General features: G+C 39.3%; 1 long non-coding RNA gene across 1 annotated transcript in view; it reads right to left on the reverse strand.

Moving 5' to 3' along the window:
- LOC147354923 (uncharacterized) overlaps positions 1–19,735 on the reverse strand; it is a 34,453-nt gene extending 14,718 nt beyond the window's left edge. Inside the window, exons 1-2 of the long non-coding RNA XR_015144099.1 lie at positions 19,651–19,735; positions 17,017–17,185 (exon numbers count right to left, since the gene is read on the reverse strand). This is a non-coding gene — a long non-coding RNA (uncharacterized LOC147354923). The remainder of the gene's footprint in view (positions 1–17,016; positions 17,186–19,650) is intronic.
- Positions 19,736–21,365: the final 1,630 nt, after the last annotated feature.

Raw genomic sequence — 21,365 nt, forward strand, 5'->3', positions numbered from 1 at the left:
AAATTAAATTAAGTATTTTTTAAAGCCTTGTAAAGCATTTTTTTAAAAAAACTCAACGGTTTGATCAACAGATTATGTTTAAACCAGACTGAAGACTTAGTTGGTCTGACATGATAAATGGGGTGAAGGAAGACATCAATAAGATCAGAACATACATAGTCACAAGGAAATAGCATTGGTCTTTTGAAACATGATTGTAATAAATGTAAGATTTGACGCATATAGACATCATTTAAAACAAAATATAAAACAAAACACTAGCAGAGCTTTGAGCTTTTGCTTTCCTTGTAACAACCCCAGCACCTGCTGCCTGTCCTCAGGCTCTTCACTGAGAAGTGCTGTAAGTATGGAACTCAAGGCAGTCCAAACAGGCAAGGGTTGGTTAAATTCCAGAAGAACAGGAGTCAGCAGAGGAATATCATTTTGAATTTTGTAAGATTGCTGTTGACAGTGCTTGGAGTGGTATCCAAGTGAGAGTTGGACTATAAAGAAAGCTGAGAGCCAAAGAATTGATGCTTTTGAACTGTGGTGTTGGAGAAGACTCTTGAGAGTCCCTTGGACTGCAAGGAGATCCAACCAGTCCATTCTAAAGGAGATCAGTCCTGGGTGTTCTTTGGAAGGACTGATGCTGAAGCTGAAATTCCAATACTTTGGCCACCTGAAGCGAAGAGCTGACTCGTTTGAAAAGATCCCCATGCTGGGAAAGATTGAAGGCAGGAGGAGAAGGGGACAACAGAGAATGAAATGGCTGGTATGACTACTGGAAAAACCGTAGCTTTGACTAGATGGACCTTTGTCAGCAAAGTAATGTCTCTGCTTTTTTAATACTTCCTTAATCCTTCTTATTATTTGCATTACATTTCTTCATGTAAGAAAGATGACATAGTCATTACAAATTGCTGACCAGGTGTGCCAGGTAAATAAATGACTTGCTGGCAAAAAAACAAAAACAAACACCTGAACTTTGCAAGACTAATAGATCATTGAAAGGTAACCAGAAAATCACATTGTAGGAAACCAGAGAGTATTTTCCATTTGGGGACGTGTAATACAACTGATTTCAGTCCAGTCCCATGGTAGAATGATGTTGAAGCTATAGTTTTCTATGAAGCATTCTTTTATCTTCCCTGAGCTTTTTGCCACACAATCCCATAGTCATTTCTTGATTTCCTCCCAAAACTGGTCTGTGCTGTGTGCTTAGTCACTCAGTCATGTTTGACTCTTTCTGACCCTATGAACTGTAACCCACCAGGCTCCTCATTTATGGGGATTTTCCAGCCAAGAATACTGAAGTAGGTTGCCATGCCCTCCTCCAGAGGATCTTCCCAACCCAGGGATTGAACCCAGGTCTCCTGCATTGCAGGCAGATTCTTTACAGTCTGAGCTACCAGGGAAGCCCAAGAATACTGGAGTGGGTAACCTGTCCCTTCTCCAGGGGAACTTCCTGACCCAGGAATTGAACCAGGATCTCCTCTATTGCAGTCAGATTCTTTACCAGCTGAGCTACCAGGGAAACCCTAAACTGGTCTATTAGGTTGTATTGATGTCTTTTGAAAAGACAATTGATATCCTATTTCTCTACTCCCTTTTCTAAGGGGTCTAGATGTAGTAGTCGTATCCATGTGGACAAAGAGAGAATGATGTGTGTAGCATGGTACAGTTAGGGATAGGACAAACACGTGAATGACCAGGGAGCAAAGATACGTTCTGCTGAAGGAACCTAATGGGTTCAGGCATACACCGGGTTGAGGGTTCTACTCTAGACTTGGAGAGATGGAAAAAGCAAAAGGATCAAGTGGGAGTTCTTTCAGGAAAAGGGCAGCAAAAGGTGGGGAAGTGTATTCTAAAACATCTTTTCTTTAGCCTAATTAAGTGTCATTTTGAAGGTAGAAAATAAAAAATTCTACAGTGACTGTTACCTTTGTTGGAAACAGGTGATAAAAAGATTTTTGGTCAAATGCTTAAGTTTAATGAAATAATTGCTGTAAAGCAACAACTAACATTTCTGCTTGTTGCCCCTAACAAGCTAATTATTTGAGGATCTATTCTTCTTACCAAAATGAAGTACTCAGTGATAACTAATATTCATCAAGAATTTGGTAAGTATAAGGGCAATATTCACCAGGGGAAGGTGATAAGTGTACAGTTTCCTTAATTTAATAAGGTTCTCAGCTCTAATCAACACGTGGGGAAATATATCTAGATAAGTCTTTTTACTAGTAAAAGAGGAAATGACCAAATCTTTTACTCAGCCACACTAATCAATATAAAAGGAAACTCACATAGATCAAAGAGAGAAGGAGAAAGCAGGACATGGAGCTGGGAAGTGTGAAGGACAGAATGAGGGGTGAAAAGAAAGGGGCCCTATTGACGTCACATTTATCAGACTACAGTCTACTAAAAAATGATCAACTCTACAGATGTTTGACAGTTTGTAGAAGTAGAGGTATACTCGAGTGTATGCAATATTTGTGAATTTGACCTAAAAGTTTGGAATTGGAGCACCAATTTAAATAAAGAGGTTTTTAAACTGTCTTGGTTCATGTTCCCCATAGCATCTCAGTAATCTTTCATTCCCTTCCTAACCAGGTCAAAAGAAATATCTAAGAGATCCAAATAGCTTAATAAGGTTTGTTTCCTAGTGTTTAAGAACTATGTAAAAAATAATACATATACCTTAAAAGGTAAAAGTAATCTTTTTACTTCAGTCCCAGCCATCATTATATATAATGAGATGCAGGAGCTTGGTGGGTATTGTGCACTTCTCAGTACCTGGAATCACAGGGGGAACTAACATCCTGCTTTTCTGTTCCACATTAATTTTCATGCATCACTTGCCTTTTATCACAAAAACCACCAAACTCCAGCTTCACAAAGATATAATGTTATTGAAACACAATCAAATGTGGAACCATAAGTATCTCGTGTGGTGTCCACATGATGTTGCTGTAGTTCTCCCAAAACATTAAAGTATCCTGTAGTTCCCCTGTGAAAAGTCTGTGGCATCCCAAGATGCACTGGTGCACAATTTGAGAACAATAGGAAAAATAATTCGTAGGCATACATGATAGAAACTGATGTACTAATAAATTAGATATATCAAATAGAAATGTGCTGCTGCTGTTTAATTGCTAAGTTGTGTCTGACTCTTTACCACCCCATGGACTGTAGCCTGCCAGGCTCCTCAGTTCATGGGATTTCCCAGGAAAGAATACTGGAGTGGGTTTCCATTTCCTGCTTCAGGGGATCTTCCTGATCCAGGGAGCAAACCTGCATCTCCTGCTTGGCAAGCAAATTCTTTACTACTGAGCCACTTGGGAGGCAAATAGAAGTGTAGAAATAGTATTTTACAACTAAATAGTATGAAGAAAAGTTTAGAAGATTAAAAATGCATGTTATGTTTGAAGAATGGTATTAAGAAAAAGAACAAAGATATGTGTGATACCTCTTCTGTGTCAGGAATGGGGCCACGGATGTGAACAGGGCTCACATGATCACTGCCTTCATGTAAAGGAGATATAATGAAATAAGCAAGTAATTGCAATACAGTGGAATAAGGATGAAGATGGGAGAAAAAAACAGGAAAGGATTTCTGAGCAATTGATGATGAAAAGTAAATCTTAAAGATTCACAGGAGTAAGCCAGGTGAAAGAGGGTCTGGAGAGTTCTTCAGATGTATGTACTCAATACACAGGTCTATTCAATCATTCATTCACTAAATATTTATTGAGCATTATTATTTATCAGGTGTGTTCCAGGCTCTGGCGATACAGCTGAGAACACAACAAAATCACTGCTGTCCTGGAGCTGCATTATGGTTGGGGAAGACAGCTGATAATTAATATAGATTATGTCAGAGATTGAGAACTTCTAGGCAGAAAATTAAGACAGGAAAAAAGGATACAGAAAGAAGTTTTAATAGAGAGGTTCTGTAGGAGTGAGCCTTGAAGGGCTCAAATTGCTAAAAATCCTTCTGCGTCACCGGGCCTCAGAGGGGCAGAGCAGGGCTAAGGGCGGCTGGGAGTAAATGATAGGAGATGAGCCTGAAGACAGTGTACCAGGCAGTGGGGATGGACTTTTCTACTTTAAAAGTTACCAAAAAATGAGAGAGAGAGAGAGAAAGGAACAATATCAAAAAAGAATTTTAACCAAAAAATAATTTCATCAAAAAAAGGACTGCAAGTTAATTGATGGTAACATTAAATTCTTGCTTTATAAAGCAGTCTTTTATTTTCTGAAATGATATTTTTGGTTAGAATTCTTTTTTAATACTGCTGCCTTTTTACTTTCTTTCTTTCTTTTTTTTTTTTTTGTTCACAACTCAAAGTAGAAAAGATAAGTCACAAAAAAGTCTTAACAAATGTAAGAACACTGAAATCATACCAACTATATTTTATGATCACAGGAATACAACTAAAAATCAATGGTAGAGGTAAAACTGGAAATTTCATATACATGGAAATTCAACAATATAAATGTGAACAGCCATAGCATTTAAGAAAATCAAAAAGGGAATTAGAAAACACCTCTGATGTGCTTGTGGACCATGGAGGTAGAAATGAATAACAGATGGCTGGATATTTAGGCCTGAAATTTAGTATAACTGCATTGTTAAGTTAGTGCAACCATGCCATATACAAGCAAATTTTAGCTCATAGAGTTGTTAGTATAAAAATAATGATTTATAGTTTCTAGTTTTCGCAATTTTACCATCATTTTCTTAAGGGAAAGAGTGTTAAAACATAAATTTTACACTTTATTGTCCTACCATGCTGATACATCTCAAATTACAAGACAGTTCTAGGGGTGTGCTGGGCAGTTATGTGGTTATGACTCTGCACATCCATGCAAGGGAACTAAGATCTTGCATGCCCTGTGGCACGTTCAATAAATAAATAAGTATGTTTTTAAAAGACAGTCCTACAATAGGTGTGACAGTTTGAAGAATAACTCTATACTCTTTACAAAGCAGCCAGCATTCTTCTAACTGTCGACTTTCTGTAGGCAACATATCAGCTAATACACCTGAGTATTCTTTGTCCTTTTGCCAACTGTTTGTGTGTTAGTTGCTCAGTCGTGCACAACTCTTTGTGACCCCATGGCCTGCAGCCCACCAGGTTCCTCTGTAGATGGGATTTTCCAGGCAACGATATTGGAATGGTTTGCCATTTCCTTTTCCAGGGGATCTTCCCAACACAAGGATCGAACACAGGTCTCCTGCGCTGCAGGCAGATTCTTTACGAACTGAGTTATCAAGGAACCCTTCAATCAGTTCTCCAAACTGGTGCTTTAGTTGATCAAGTCACCAAAACAACATAAATAATTTCAAATGCCTCATCCTGTGTAGAGAGCAAGCCTTCTGTCCACATTCCTGTTGGGACTCAGACGCGATGAAACTTCTGGCCAAACTTCCATCTCTGGGAGAAGACTACAGCAGTCACACCCTCTTGCCTCTGCAGCCTGTTACTTATCTGAGAGGACAATGTCTGAGTTGAGGTTAGTTACTGTGTGCAAGAGAACAGACTTAGAAAAGTAGACTACTACAACTGATGAAATAATGATGTATGGCTTTGTAGGACTTATTTCTTTATTTTACTTTGTGAACCCTAGCTCTTCCTTGTTCTCAGCTTGGGTCTTACCAGCTATAATATGCTGCATGGAGCTCAGTTTTCCTGCTGACAACCCTAGATGCCTAAGTTAGTAGAAGGGTGAGGAGGCCGGCTGTCATCAGTCACTGAATGTTTGGATCTTCCCAGGCTGTAGGATAATGAGACTATTTTGAAAATGAAGCCACTTAAGGTTAAAAACTTACAAAATCCTTATTGCTAAATTCAGACTTAAATTGAAGAAAGTGGGGAAAACAACCAGACCATCAGATATGACCTAAATCAAATCCCTTATGATTATACAGTGGAAGTGAGAAATAGATTTAAGGAACTAGATCTGATAGAAAGAGTGCCTGATGAACTATGGACAGAGATTCGTGACATTGTACAGGAGACAGGGATCAAGACCATCCCTATGGAAAAGGAATGCAAGAAAGCAAAATGGCTGTTTGAGGAGGCCTTACAAATAGCTGTGAAAAGAAGAGAAGTGAAAAGCAAGGGAGAAAAGGAAAGATATAAGCATCTGAATGCAGAGTTCCAAAGAATAGCAAGAAGAGATAAGAAAGCCTTCCTCAGCAATCAATGCAAAGAAATAGAGGAAAACAACAGAATGGGAAAGACTAGAGATCCCTTCAAGAAAATCAGAGATACCAAAGGAACATTTCATGCAAAGATGGGCTCGATATAGGACAGAAATGGTATGGACCTAAAAGAAGCAGAAGCTATTAAGAAGAAGTGGCAAGAATACACAGAAGAACTGTACAAAAAAGATCTTCTAGACCCAGATAATCACAATGGTGTGATCACTCACTTAGCCAGACATCCTGGAATGTGAAGTCAAGTGGGCCTTAGAAAGCATCACTAAAAACAAACCTAGTGGAGGTGATGAAATTCCAGTTGAGCTATTTCAAATCCTGAAAGATGATGCTATGAAAGTGCTGCACTCAATATGCCAGCAAATTTGGAAAACTCAGCAGTGGCCAGAGGACTGGAAAAGGTCAGTTTTCATTCCAATCCCAAAGAAAGGCAATGCCAAAGGATGCTCAAACTACCACATAATTGCACTCATCTCACACACTAGTAAAGTAATGCTCAAAATTCTCCAAGCCAGGCTTCAGCAATAAGTGAACCATGACATTCCTGATGTTCAAGCTGGTTTTAGAAAAGGCAGAGGAACCAGAGATCCAATTGCCAACATCTGCTGGATCATCAAAAAAGCAAGAGACTCCCAGAAAAACATCTATTTCTGCTTTATTGACTATGCCAAAGCCATTGACTTTGTGGATCACAATCAACTGTGGAAAATTCTGAAAGAGATGGGAATACCAGACCACCTGACCTGCCTCTTGAGAAACCTATATGGAGGTCAAGAAGCAACAGTTAGAACTGGACATGGAACAACAGACTGGTTCCAAATAGAAAAAGGAATACATCAAGGCTGTATATTGTCACCCTGTTTATTTAACTTCTATGTAGAGTACATCATGAGAAATGCTGGGCTGGAGGAAGCACAAGCTGGAATCAAGATTGCCAGGAGAAATATCAATAACCTCAGATATGCAGGTGACACCACCCTTATGACAGAAAGTGAAGAGGAACTAAAAAGCATCTTGAAGAAAGTGAAAGAGGAGAGTGAAAAAGTTGGCCTCAGAAAACTAAGGTCATGGCATCTGGTCCCATCACTTCATGGGAAATAGATGGGGAAACAGTGGAAACAGTGTCAGTTTTATTTTGAGGGGCTCCAAAATCACTGCAGATGGTGATTGCAGCCATGAAATTAAAAGACGCTTACTCCTTGGAAGGAAAGTTATGACCAACCTAGATAGAATATTAAAAAGCAGAAATATTACTTTGCCAACCAAGGTCCGTCTAGTCAAGGCTGTGGTTTTTCCAGTGGTCATGTATGGATGTGAGAGTTGGGTTGTGAAGAAAGTTGAACACCGAAGAATTGATGCTTTTGAACTGTGGTGTTGGAGAAGACTCTTGAGAGTCCCTTGGACTGCAAGGGGATCTAACCAGTCCATCCTAAAGGAGACCAGTCCTGGGTGTTCATTGGAAGGACTGATATTGAAGCTGAAACTCCCATACTTTGGCCACCTGATGCGAAGAGTTGACTCATTGGAAAAGACCCTGATGTTGGGAGGGATTGGGGGCAGGAAGAGAAGGGGACGACAGAGGATGAGATGGCTGGATGGCATCACCAACTCGATGGACGTGAGTTTGAGTGAACTCCGGGAGTTGGTGATGGACAAGGAGGCATGGCATACTTCAATTCATGGGGTCGCAAAGAGTCGGACATGATTGAGCCACTGAACTGAACTGAAGGTTAAAAAAAATTGTATTTTCTTCTATGTTTCCCTTCTCCTTTCAAATATTTCACATTTTAGGAGAGTAAAACCAACTTCCTGCCCAACCAAATCCTGCCCGTTTCACTGGGCCAGCTGGCCTGCCCTTCCAATGTCTTTTCAGCGAGTCCCCACATCCTCATCAGCCTGTCACCCTCCACTCCAGCAGAGCTTACTGACTACCTCTCCCCACTGGCACTTGTTCACAGCAATAACAGTAATTTCTTTTCTGAACAGCTTTGTTGGGAGTCTTACCACATTAGGGGATAGACATGAAGATTATTTTTTTCAAAGAGTAACTGTGCTCTGCTCAGCTCCCAGCCTCCCACCACATAGCAGACCCTATTGTGATGTCCCAATTTGCTTCCTTAAATTTGTCACTTTCTTTTTCATACTGACTATTGTCTTTTACTTACTAAGACTTAATCCTGATGATTTTTAAACTTAATCTCATACACGAATTCATCTGTCTCCAAAATCCCCTCCTCCTTCACCTTACCCATGAAGGACTAAATTGGAGTGGACAGGAGAGGTGTGGAAATACTTGCTCTTATGAAAGAGCCCCTTTCTTTCTCACATAGATTCCCCTGGTTCTGGGGAAAAGAGTGGGAAAAGCCATCATCTTTCATGGTAGATGACTTCTTTGGATTGACTATCTTTTTATTCATGAGTCATAAACAATCATGTTAATGGTGGTGGCTCTTGTTCTGTTGATAATCACACTGATAATCACAGTGGATTATTGTTTCCAGGTCCACATGGTGAGTGGAAGCCCAGAAGACCTATTGAGATGCAACTGATTCCTACAAAAACTACTCTTAGTGGTCACTTGCAGAGTCCAGCTACATTTTCAAGCTGGTCGAATCAGTCTCCCTATCCCTCTAGCATTTGCCACTTCTCCACACTGTGTTGGTCTCAATGAACCTACATCCTGGTCTCGTTCATTTCTTAGTACCCTAATTCTCAGGCTGTGGAAGCAGCTCCACAGTCTGCACTATTTGTGAAATTTAAGGGGGTAATCTCTGCCTGACCACACTGCTCTTTCTGCAGTTCTGGGAGTCCATGAACAAGTCAACAAGACTTATTCCTAAGTATTTTATGCTTTTTGTTGCAATGGTAAATGGGATTGTTCCCTTAATTTCTCTTTCTGATTTTTCATTGTTAGTGCATAGGAATGTGAGGGATTTCTGTGTATTAATTTCATATTCTACAACTTTACTATATTCATTGATTAGCCCTAGTAATTTTCTGGTAGCATCTTTAGAGTTTTCTATGTAGAGAATCATGTCATCTGCAAACAAACAAGAGACCTACCTCAAACCTAGGGATACATAAAGACTGAAAGTGAGGGCCTGGAAAGAGATATTCCATGCAAATGGAGACCAAAAGAAAGCAGGAATAGCAATACTCATATGAGATAAAATAGACTTAAAAATAAAGACTCTTATGAGAGACAAAGAAGACACTGCATAATGATCAAGGGATCAATCCATGAAAAAGGCATAACAACTATTAATATATATGCATCCAACATAGGAGCACCTCAATATATAAAGCAAATGCTAACAACTATTAAAGAGGAAATAGAAGCAATATAATAATAGTGGGAGAATTTAATACCTCATGTATACCAATGGACAGATCATTCAGACAAGAAATAAACAAAGAAATGCAAACTTTAAATAATACATTGGACCAGTTGGACTTAATTGATGTCTATAGGGTATTTCATCCAAAAAAAAAAAGAAAGAAAATTAGATTTCACTTTTCTCTCAAGCGCACATGGAACATTCTCCAGGATAGATCACATCCCGGGTCTGAAATCTAGCCTTGGTAAATTTTAAAATATTGAAATCATTTTAATCATCTTTTCTGATCACATTGCTATAAAATCTTATCAGCTACAGGAAAAAAAAAAAAACTATGAAAAACACAGACAAATGGAGGCTAAGCAATATGCTTCTGAATAACCAACAGAGAGTCGGACACGACTGAGCGACTGAACTGAACTGAACACTGAATGAATCAAAAAAGATATCAAAATATACCTAAATGCAAATGACAATGAAAACATGGCAACCCAAAACCTATGGGATAAAGTAAAAGCAGGGCTAAGAGGGAAGTTCATAGCAATACAAAACCTACCTCAAGAAACAAGAAAGACATCAAATAAAGAGCCTAAACTTAAACCTAAAACAACTAGAAAAAGAACAAAAAAGCTCCCACGTTAGAAGGAAGAAATCATAAATATCAGAGCAGAAATAAATGAAAAAGAAATGGAGACTAGAGCAAAGATCAATAAAACTAAAAGCCGGTTCTTTGAGAAGATAAACAAAATGTTACAATCATCAAGGAAAAAAAAAGAAGACTCAAATCAGTGAAAGCTGTGGTACATATACACAATGGAGTATTACTCAGCCATTAAAAAGAATACATTTGAATCAGTTCTAATGAGGTGGATGAAACTGGAACCTATTATACAGAGTGAGGTAAGCCAGAAAGAAAAACACCAATACAGTATACTAAGGCATATATATGGAATTTAGAAAGATGGTAACAATAACCCTGTGTACGAGACAGCAAAAGAGACACTGATGTATAGATCAGTCTTGTGGACTCTGTGGGAGAGGGAAAGGGTGAGGAGATTTGGGAGAATGCCATTGAAACATGTGTAATATCATGTATGAGACGAGTCGCCAGTCCAGGTTCAATGCACGATGCTGGATGCTTGGGGCTGGTGCCCTGGGACGGCCCAGAGGGAGGGTATGGGGAGGGAGGAGGGTGGAGGGTTCAGGATGGGGAGCACGGGTATATCTGTGGTGGATTCATTTCAATGTTGGGCAAAACTAATACAATACTGTAAAGTTTAAAAATAAAATAAAATTAAAAAAAAAAAGAAATGAAAAAAGAGAAGTTACAACAGACAACACAGAAATACAAAGAATCATAAAAGACTACTATGAGCAACTATATGCCAATAAAATGGACAACTTGGAAGAAATGGACAAACATTTAGAAAAGTATACCCTTTCTAAAATGACCAGAAAGAAATAGAAAATATGAACAAACCAATCACAAGCAAACAAATTGAAACTGTAATCAAAAATCTTCCAACAAATAAAAGCCCAGGATCAGATTGCTTCACAGGTTAATTCTACAAAAAATTTAGAGAAGAGCTAAAACATATCCTGCTCAAATTCTTCCAGAAAATTGCAGAGGGAGGAAAACTCCCAAACTCATTCTACAAGAATGCTATCACCCTGATACCAAAACCATCCAAAGATGCATACAAAAAAAAGAGAAAATTACAGGCTAATACCACTGATGGACATAGATGCAAAATCTTCAACAAAACTCTAGCAAACAGAATCCAAGAACACATTAAAAAGATCATACACCATGATCAAATGGGCTTTATTCCAGGGATGCAAAAATTCTTCAATATATGCAAATCAATCAATGTGATAAACTATATTAACAAATTGAAAGATTAAAAACCATATGATCATTTCAATAGATGCAGAGAAAGCCTTTGACAAAACTCAACACCCATTTATGATAAAAACTCTCCAGAAAGTAGGCACAGAAGGAACATACCACAACATAATAACGGCCTTATACAACAAATCTACAGCAAACGTTATCCTCAACTGCAAAAAACTGAAAGCATTTCCTCTAAAACCAGGAACAAGTGTGCCCACTCTCACCAATATTATTCAACATAGTTTTGGGAGCCCTAGCCACAGCAATCAGAGAAGAAAAGGAAATAATAGGAATACAAATTGGAAAAGAAATAAAACTCTCACTGTTTGCAGATGGGATTCTATGTATACTATTTAATTGAATCAAATTCAAGCAAATTCCTGTCAGGAACAATAGAAATACAACTACATTTCCCTGAGGTGAGAATTTCTCTCTTACAAGATATAAACACACTTTACAAATACATTTTAATTCAAGCTCCTAACTTTCCCTATCCTCCCAGTGTTTCTGACTGTGAAATCATATGCTTTCTAACAGAAATAGCAACAGAAATTAACTGCACTCACGGTACTTACTAGAGGAGATAACCCCAAATTCACAGTCACTGAATATTTCTCAGAAGCTTAGTTAGGAGAAATAATATTTATGGGGAGTTTCCTATTTATATAATAGAGTGAAATCCATTCTTTATTAATTTTATTTTCCTCAAAAGGTAAGATCTTATTGTCTTATATTACATTATGCCATATTTTTATATGAATAAATAACTTTAGTTTGTTTGCCTAATAAAATAAAAGCTTCTACCCAGGTTACTTGACAAATTCTAGAGGGGTTTACACAGTCCACCAAAGCTACTCTTGTTTTGAGCCTGAATTACCAACCTTTCATAAAAACAAATAAAAGCCCATTCATGGGAATGAAAAAAATTCAAATCTGCCCATACCCAACAACATCATCACTCAGTTTTGTATGTATCACAGTGAACTAAGTAAATAGAAAAGAATTTATTTAAATCTTTTTTTTTTAATTTGTAAATAGGAGAATTGAAATCTCATTCTGTGAAGCATTATGTGTCAAATTATTTCCCATTACTCTGGTTGTTTGTCTCCTATGCTAGAAAGGTGTGACTGCAGCAAACAGTTATAATAAGAAATTGATCCTCTTCTAATATTATCTAGAAAATGTTTTATGTTGCTAAAAAACAATTGAAAAGAGCATCTATAGGAGTGTTCACAATACTTCATTTTAAGAGTTGACTGATTTTAAAAGAAATGTTCACTTGTTCATTGTATACATAAATATTTAATGACACCTGCATTGTGCCAAACACCGTGACACCCAATTCCTGGAAAAGACTTTTGCTTTTAGTGGACCTCAGTGCCTTCTAATATACTGCTTTCTTCTTTGTGTTTGTATTGCAGCCTTTCATCCTGTTGACTCATTTTTAATTTAAAAGCTTGCTTCTTACTTTCTGTCGTTTTTAACTTGACAGATTTTATTTACCTGGACTCCAAAACCATTGTGGATGGTGACTGCAGTCATGAAATTAAAAGACTCTTGCTCCTTGGAAGAAAAGTTGTGACAAACTAGACAGCATTTTAAAAAGTGGAGACATCACTTTGCCAACAAAGGTCCATGTAGTCAAAGCTATGGTTTTTCCAGTAGTACGTACAGATGTGAGAGTTGGACAATAAAGAAGGCGGAGCACTGAAGAACTGATGCTTTCAAATTGTGGTGCTGGAGAAGACTCTTGAGAATCTCTTAGATAGCAAGAAGATCAAACCAGTCAATCCTAAAGGATCAATCCTGAATATTCATTGGAAGTACTGATACTGAAGCTGAAGCTCCAATTCTTTACCTGATGTGAAGAGCCAACTCATTGGAAAAGACCTTGATGCTGGGAAAGATTGAGGGGAGGAGGAGAAGGGGTGAGATGATTGGATGGCATTATCAATTAAATGAACATGAATCTGAACAAACTCCAGGAAACAGCGAAGGACAGGGAAGCCTGGCATACTGCAATTTATGGGGTTGCAGAGTCAGACACAATTTAGTGTCTGAACAACAACATAATACACACAGAAGTATGTACAACTCACAAAAGTACATAGTTATGAATTTTCAAAAAGTGGACCCATCCATCATGCCAATACTCAAATCAAGAAATAGAATCTCATTCCTTCTAAAAAATTGCAATCAAAAGGACATGACATAAAATTCATTTTCCCAGTTTTCAAGTGTATAACTCAGTAATTTTCAGTATATTTGCAATGTTGTATAACCATTACCACTAATTCCAGAACATTTCCATCTCCCTAAAAAGAAACCCCATACTTTTCAATACCCTCTTCTCCCTGCTGCTGCTAAGTCACTTCAGTGGTGTCCGACTCTGTGCGACCCCAGAGAAGGCAGCCCACCAGGCTCCCCCGTCCCTGGGATTCTCCAGGCAATAACACTGGAGTGGGCTGCCATTTCCTTCTCCAATGCATGAAAGTGAAAAGTGAAAGCGAAGTCGCTCAGTCGTGTCCGACTCTTAGCAACCCCATGGACTGCAGCCTACCAGGCTCCTCCATCCATGGGATTTTCCAGGCAAGAGTACTGGAGTGGGATGCCATTGCCTTCTCTGACCCTCTTCTCCCTACCACTCCGTAATGGGGAAACTACTAATCTACATTCTTTCTCCATGGATTTGACAATTCTGAACATTTCTATAAATGAAATGATAGAATATGTGACCTTCTATATATGAATTCTTCCACTGAGCATTGTTTTCAAGCTTCATCCACATTGAAGCAGTACTTCATTTCCTTTTTTATGACTGAATAATATTCCATTATATGGATATACCACATTTTCTTTATTTCTATTGTTCTGACCATCACCACTATCCATCTCCAGAACTTTTTTCACCTTCTAAAACTAAATTTCATATCCACTAAACAATAATTCCCCATTTTCTTCCCCCCCAGTCACTGGCAACCACCATTCTACTTTTAAGCTCTATGGATTTGACTGTTCTGGGTACCTCAAGTAAGTAAAAAAAAAAAAGAAAAAAGAAATAGAATCTTACCAACAGCCTTGACGTTCACTTCATGCTCCTCCCTCTCACCACCCTTCTCTCCAAGGATAATCATTTATCCTCACCACTACCAATATGTCAGTTTGACATTTTTTGTGTTTTACATAAGTGCAATCATATTCCCTTGCTTTATTTGCTCAACATTCTATTTGAGAAATTCATCCAGTGATGTGATGGTAGAGTTTTAACAAGTGAATGATTTCAAGCTATCATCTTGAGTCATTGATCACAGAGTTGGGAAGTTTGTTGGCATCAGGCAGCTTCTTACACAATACTGAATTCATCTATATTGTTGCAATTTCATTCTCATGATTACAATGCCCCAAATTTTATCATATTTAACTTTATGTACCAATGTATATTGTCTCAGAAAAGCTCAGATCTCACAAGTTCATATGTGAGTTGATTAGCTAGCTGTTGTTTTTTCTTGTTGCATTTTTCTATCTTTCTTACACATAAATGAAGGCAGATCTGGAACATTTTCCAGAATATTTGGGGAAGTTTATTTTCCACAATTTTATAAACTAAATTCAGTTGTTCCATAATCACAGCTCCCACTTTTCACTGGGTCTTACAAATACATTCTCACATTAAACAATTAATTTAAAGTTCAATATTTTTTAAGTGTGCCTAAAGTTATGACCAACCTAGATAGCATATTGAAAAGTAGAGACATTACTTTGCCAACAAAGGTCCGTCTAGTCAAGGCTATGGTTTTTCCAGTGGTCATGTATGGATGTGAGAGTTGGACTGTGAAGAAAGCTGAGCGCCGAAGAATTGATGCTTTTGAACTGTGGTGTTGGAGAAGACTCTTGAGAGTCCCTTGGACTGCAAGGAGATCCAACCAGTCCATTCTAAAGGAGATCAGTCCTGGGTGTTCTTTGGAAGGACTGATGCTGAAGCTGAAACTCCAGTACTTTAGCCACCTCATGGGAAGAGTTGACTCATTGGAAAAGACTCTGATGCTAGGAGGGATTGGGGGCAGGAAGAGAAGAGGACGACAGAGGATGAGATGGCTGGATGGCATCACCGACTCGATGGACGTGAGTCTGAGTGAACTCCAGGAGTTGGTGATGGACAGGGAGGCCTGGCGTGCTCTGACTCATGGGGTCGCAAAGAGTCAGACACGACTGAGCGAATGAACTGAACTGAACTGAACTGAAAGAAGAACAATTTGAATTTTAAGTTCTGATTCTCACCAGTGTCTTTATACTGTGAGCTTTATATACTCAGATTAAACTTTGCTAGGTTTATAATTAAGTCTATTCTATTTTTGAAGGGAAACATTTTATTTCTTACAAATTAGAGGATTATTAAAGATAAGCATGAATAAATAATTTTACTTCTGCAACTTTGTTTTTGAAACATCCATTTTTGATAGTGTACACTGTTCTTTGTATAAAGATCTGTTGGATAAATTTCTTTCTGGATTGTACTAATTGTATCTCTCCCATTTTGTGCTGACTCCCAAAATCTTTGGGACAAATCAGTGGCCCACTTCATATTAATAAACAGGAACTTGCAGCATACAGTTTGTATTCAAACTTCACTGCTGTCTCCATTATGTCTTCTTTATTCTGATTTTCCTCTGTGCCTCCCTTTTCCTTCATGCAGTTATTTAATTTTTTGATCATGTATTGTCAAGTAAGTTAAGCAGTCTATATTAATTCTCTGCTGCTATGTGGTAAATCACCCCAAAACTTTGTAGCTCAGAGCAAGTAAACTATTTTTTTAATATATTTTCTGTGGCTCAAGAATCTGGGACATGCTGATGGTTCTGACCCAGTGTCCACATGTCAACTAAGACTGCAGAGAGCTGAGATTCCATCAGGACTGGAGGTTCCACATCCAAGAGGAGGCCTCAGCATCTCACCACATGGACTTCTTCATGGGCTGCTTATAACATAGCAGTTAGATTTCCCCAGAGGAAGAGGGAGCGAGGGGGAACAAAAACCTAAAATAGAAGCTCCAGTCTTTTAAATTTTGTTCTGGAGATGACACATGATCTTTTATGTGTGCTGTGCAAGATCAGTGTGAGAAAGAGGTATAGAGAGACATGAGTATCAGGAAGTGGGTTCCTTGGTCTTGGAGGCTGATGGCCCTGCCTCCAAATATTCACTGAAACAAGGTCCCTATATGAAAGTGTCAAATATGGAGGTGGGAGGAGACAGAAACTTTGTATAACTTCCTTTTAAATGCAATTTTATGTCCATTCATGACTTATCTTATGGACTAAAGGTTTCTAAGACAACACAGACACCATATTTAGGTGAGGGGGGAGAGAGGAGTAATGAAAAAAAGAAAGACTAACATTTGGAATTTTAACTGGTTTCAGCAAACTGAAGTTGTTAAAAACAAAAAGAATACTATTGAAAATAATTTTTGTTATTTTATCCAGAAAAATTGCACTGTAAGTGTGTATTAACTAGGATAATTTTGGTTTCAAGTACCAGAAAATCCAACACAAATTATCTTAAGGAAAAAAATAGACATATATACTGACCCATGTAACTGAACAGTTTTGGTGACTGGCAAGGCATGATGTTGGCTTCAAGTAGAGCTGGATACAGGTTTAATTTCTCCCTTTCTCTTGGAGATTTACACACCTTAGCTGCAAGGAAACCTAGAACGGAGGATATCTGGTATTTTCATCTTCAGTAGTGGAGACACACCTGCGTTATAATTGGAGAGATCCTTGAGCAGAAAGGATAAGTAACCATAAGCTGCCGTACAGGGGCTACCATAAACAATGAATTTGGAACACTTCCATTTTGAAGCACTGTTGGTTGGGTGACCAAACATTCATTCCAACCGTTTTCTCCTGTGTTCCTCTCTACCACTGAGATCCTGGAAAAAATCACCTCTTTCCTGGTTTCTCATGTAGGCAAGTGTGGGCAATGAAGCATAGCTTCAGGAAAGAGGTAAAAAGAGGAAAGAGCTTCTGACCTTCAGCTCTTCCTCCACCTTGTGCACACCCATCACTGACATTCCATCTGGAGCAGTAGATCCCATTTTGGCACCAGGAGAAAGAAAATGTGTGACTTAAGGGCAGCAAAGGTAAGAAAGGCAAATCTGTGTCCTTGGTGAGGCTGACAAGCAGTTGAACCAACACTATCCACCAAAAAACCACCTTCAGATTGTTATGAGAGGTAAACACAGTCTTATTCAGCTAAGCCATCATTAAGGCAGAGTTAAGGTAAAAGTAAGTAAAAGTAAAAAGTCACTCAGTCGTGTCCGACTCTTTGCGACCCCGTGGACTATAGCCTATCAGGCTTCTCTGTCCATGGGATTCTCCAGGTAAGGATACTGGAGTGGGTTGCCATTTCCTTCTCCAGGGTAGAAGTTACTGCTGCTGCTAAGTCACTTCAGTCATGTCCAACTGTGTGTGACCCCACAGACGGCAGCCCACCAGGCTCCTCCGTCCCTGGGATTCTCCAGGTAAGAACATTGGAGTGGGTTGCCATTTCCTTCTCCAATGCCTGAAAGTGAAAAGTGAAAGTGAAGTTGCTCAGTCATGTCTGACTCTTAGAGACCCCATGGACTGCAGCCTACCAGGCCCCTCCATCCATGGGATTTTCCAGGCAAGAGTACTGGAGTGGGGTGTCATTGCCTTCTCCAAAGTTAAGGTAACTTATAGCCAAACATGTACAACAACTAAAACAAGTAGTATCTCCAAAAAGAGACTAAAGAACCATAAAACTGAGTCAAAGCAGCAGCATAGGGGTGAAGCCCTAAGCGGTGGTTAGCCCTGAGTTGTGAGCCAGTCCACCACGTCCATCTCAGCCTCAGGCTCAAAGTTGCTGTCCAAAGAGCAAAATCCCCTGTGACTCAGGAAAAAAAAAAGGTGGGGGAGGGATCCACACCCAGCAATCCTGGGAGCTGTGTCAGTGCTGAAAGTGCAGTCACTGAAAGCAATAGTGTGACAGGTAGAGAGCTAGGAGATAGAGAGCTTGCAAAATGCCTTGGCAGTCACTCTGGGATGAGCTGGAAGGGGTGAGTTGATTAAGGACCAGTGATCAGAATGAGCCTGTGAAGCATCCTTTCATCATCTTGTTCCCAAACATATACTCAGGCAAGTGTATCCTGGGGAGTACTTATTACAGGAAAGGAATAAAGGAATCTGAAACGCTGGTGCCTTCAAGCAGGGCTGGCTATCTAGATGCCATGAAGTGAAGCCAATCATGACTTAGCAGAAAAGTACCTTTATAAAATTATGAAACTAAATGTCTGCAAAGTATAAGTGGTTACCAAAATGGTATTTAAAACCCTGATATGACCTTGCAACGAAATAGAGCCTTCACAGAGCACTGAGCAGTGGGTCTCATTTTAAGGAAAGATATGAGGGTTTGGAGGCAGACACAAGAAAAACAAGAAAGATAACCAGGTTTGTAGAATATCTAATATTTTTTTAAAGGGTGAAAGAGTTGTGCCTAGAGAAAAAAAGAAGGCCATAATACGATTTTAACAATCATCTCTAAGCTTATGACATGCTATTGTAATAAAATCAGAATGATATTCAATTCCATATCTTTTCCTTGGGAATCAGGTCTTCAAAATAACATAATGTTGTTGATTTGCTTCCTCAGAAAATATATTCTCTCATTCATTGGAAAAAAATGACTCACCAAGATGTAATGAAAGCTTCTCATCTCACCTACCAGAAAGTTTCTAAGAAACTGGTCCTGTGTTTCTAAGTACTCTGACCTTACTACAGAAGAAAGGGTCATCGTGTTTTGAGCATTTTGCTTGCTTGAGGATAGAAATCTGAAGTGTGAAAACAGAAAGTGGCTGGAATGGAAACTAGGAGATAGGAGCATACCTGATACCATTCCCAACTCATCTCACAGCAGACCCAAGGGCTAGAATTCATGAGCCTGAAAGGGACACCTCAGAAAGGTCCAGAAGCCCCACAGAGTTAACTCCAGGACTGAGGTGACCTGGTGACAGTTCAGCAGATCTCCACTGGCCTGGAACTGACTACCTGCCCAAACCTCAGAATCCCTCCTGGGGATCTGCTAACCATGCGCTGAGTGGGACAGGTCACCCTCAGGTTTGAGTCCACACACACCTAGAACTTAGCCTCCCCTTAAGGTCTCGTGCCCACCACAGTCCAGGGAGATAGCTCAGAGGGACTTACCATATGGAGTTGGGGTGTTTCCCATACGTGACTTTGTAGTTGGACTAGGACACTGAAAGCTAGGAACAAGGGGAAGAGAACACCCTTGAGACAGTGAAAGAGGAACCCCTGTTTAAAGGTAACTTGTGAACTTGGGTTAAACATAAACAAATTTCTAACACTGAGTACATACACTGGAATGACTCACAAAGATGCAAGTTACTATTTTCAGAAACTCTTTAAAACAGATTGCAGGTGGTTCAGTGGGTAAAGAATCTGCCTGCAATGCAGGAGACATGGGATACATGGGTTTAATCCCTGGGTTGGGAAGGCTCCTTGGAGGAGAGCAAGGCAATCCACTCCAGTATTCTTGCCTAGAATGGACAGAGGAGCCTGGCAGGCTACAATCCATGAGGCTGCAAAAGAGTCAGACATGACTGAAGCAACTGAGAATACCCTACTTGGCAGATAAATATCCTAGATGGTTTCTCTCACGTTTTTTTCCCTCATAGTTTCTTATTTAAGCCAAAATAAAAAGTATTATATGTTTATATTTCACTTCCTTTCAAAGAAGATCTCTGGTGACTCATAGGAATATATATAACATTATAAAGCATAGGAATACAAAGAACCTACAGTGAAAGAAATAGTCGAGCAGCATGATAAGAAAAAGTTATTATAAAACAATAAAAAAGTAAGGAAATAGAGAGATTGACCTTTGCTCTGCTGGAAGAGTAAATCATGCCAACACAGATAGCAGGTCAATTTGTAATGGTGCGTTCATTGCAGTGGAGTGTCCTTGAGAAATTAGTCAACTTTCACAAACCGTCTGCAGTACTCTTGAAAGCAATTCCTCACTCCCCACCTGTCACGTATTAAATACTCAGAACTACAGGTCTCCAAAAAAATGTGACTAATAAAGATGCCCAGACACAACTGCCCTTTTTGATCTAATAATAATAAGTAAACCCGGACATTCCCAGGGCATGACACTTTCCCACAGTCAGCCCAGGCCACAGGAGGCCGTCCAGTGTGGCTACAGTACCCACTGCTGGTTTTATTGCTTCACCTGTTCTTCTCTCTGCTTGATCTTTTAGAGAGGATGTGATTGACAGCCTGCCTTAAAACACCAGGCAAATTGAACAAGCAATATTCTAGAATCCCCTCCTTTTTTTAATTAATAAAGGAAATGAGTGAACAATGAACCAGTAAAAAGAAAATGAGTTCTAGACTTGTTACTTTCTGAATAAACCCATCATAAAGGGTAGGAGAGGACCAGAAACTGGGCTTGCCTGGACTGGTGTTCAAATAATAGTGAGCTGCCTTAGAACCTTCTAAGCCCCCTTGTCCTTGTCTACACCCCTGCTCGTAGCCTCCAGCAGTGAGCTAATCACCAGGTGTTTCCTTTAGCCTGTCCTGGGGAACCCTAGTCACAACAGTCCTCCTGTTTGAAATGCTTCTCTCCTCCTTTCTAATCATCTCACTCCTGTACCTTTCTTTAAGACTTACTCCTCTGAGAAATGGAGTATTTCCTGCCATGTCAGTAAACAAGGATGTAACAGTAATCAGTGATTGCAGCCTTTCAATGTGAGCCCTAAGGACACTCAGGAAGGAGAAGAATCCCTGCAATCAGCAACCATTAGGCTGTAGCCACTTCCTATGGTGAGCTCTGAGGAACTCAGGATAAGAAAAACACAGGATACTGTTCCCAGATAGCTGAGATGCATATGAAAGGA

Source organism: Bos grunniens, chromosome 17 (assembly GCF_055505025.1).
Source record: "Bos grunniens cultivar Pamir isolate PY7600 chromosome 17, Bosgru_T2T1.0, whole genome shotgun sequence".
Taxonomy (NCBI): domain Eukaryota; kingdom Metazoa; phylum Chordata; class Mammalia; order Artiodactyla; family Bovidae; genus Bos; species Bos grunniens.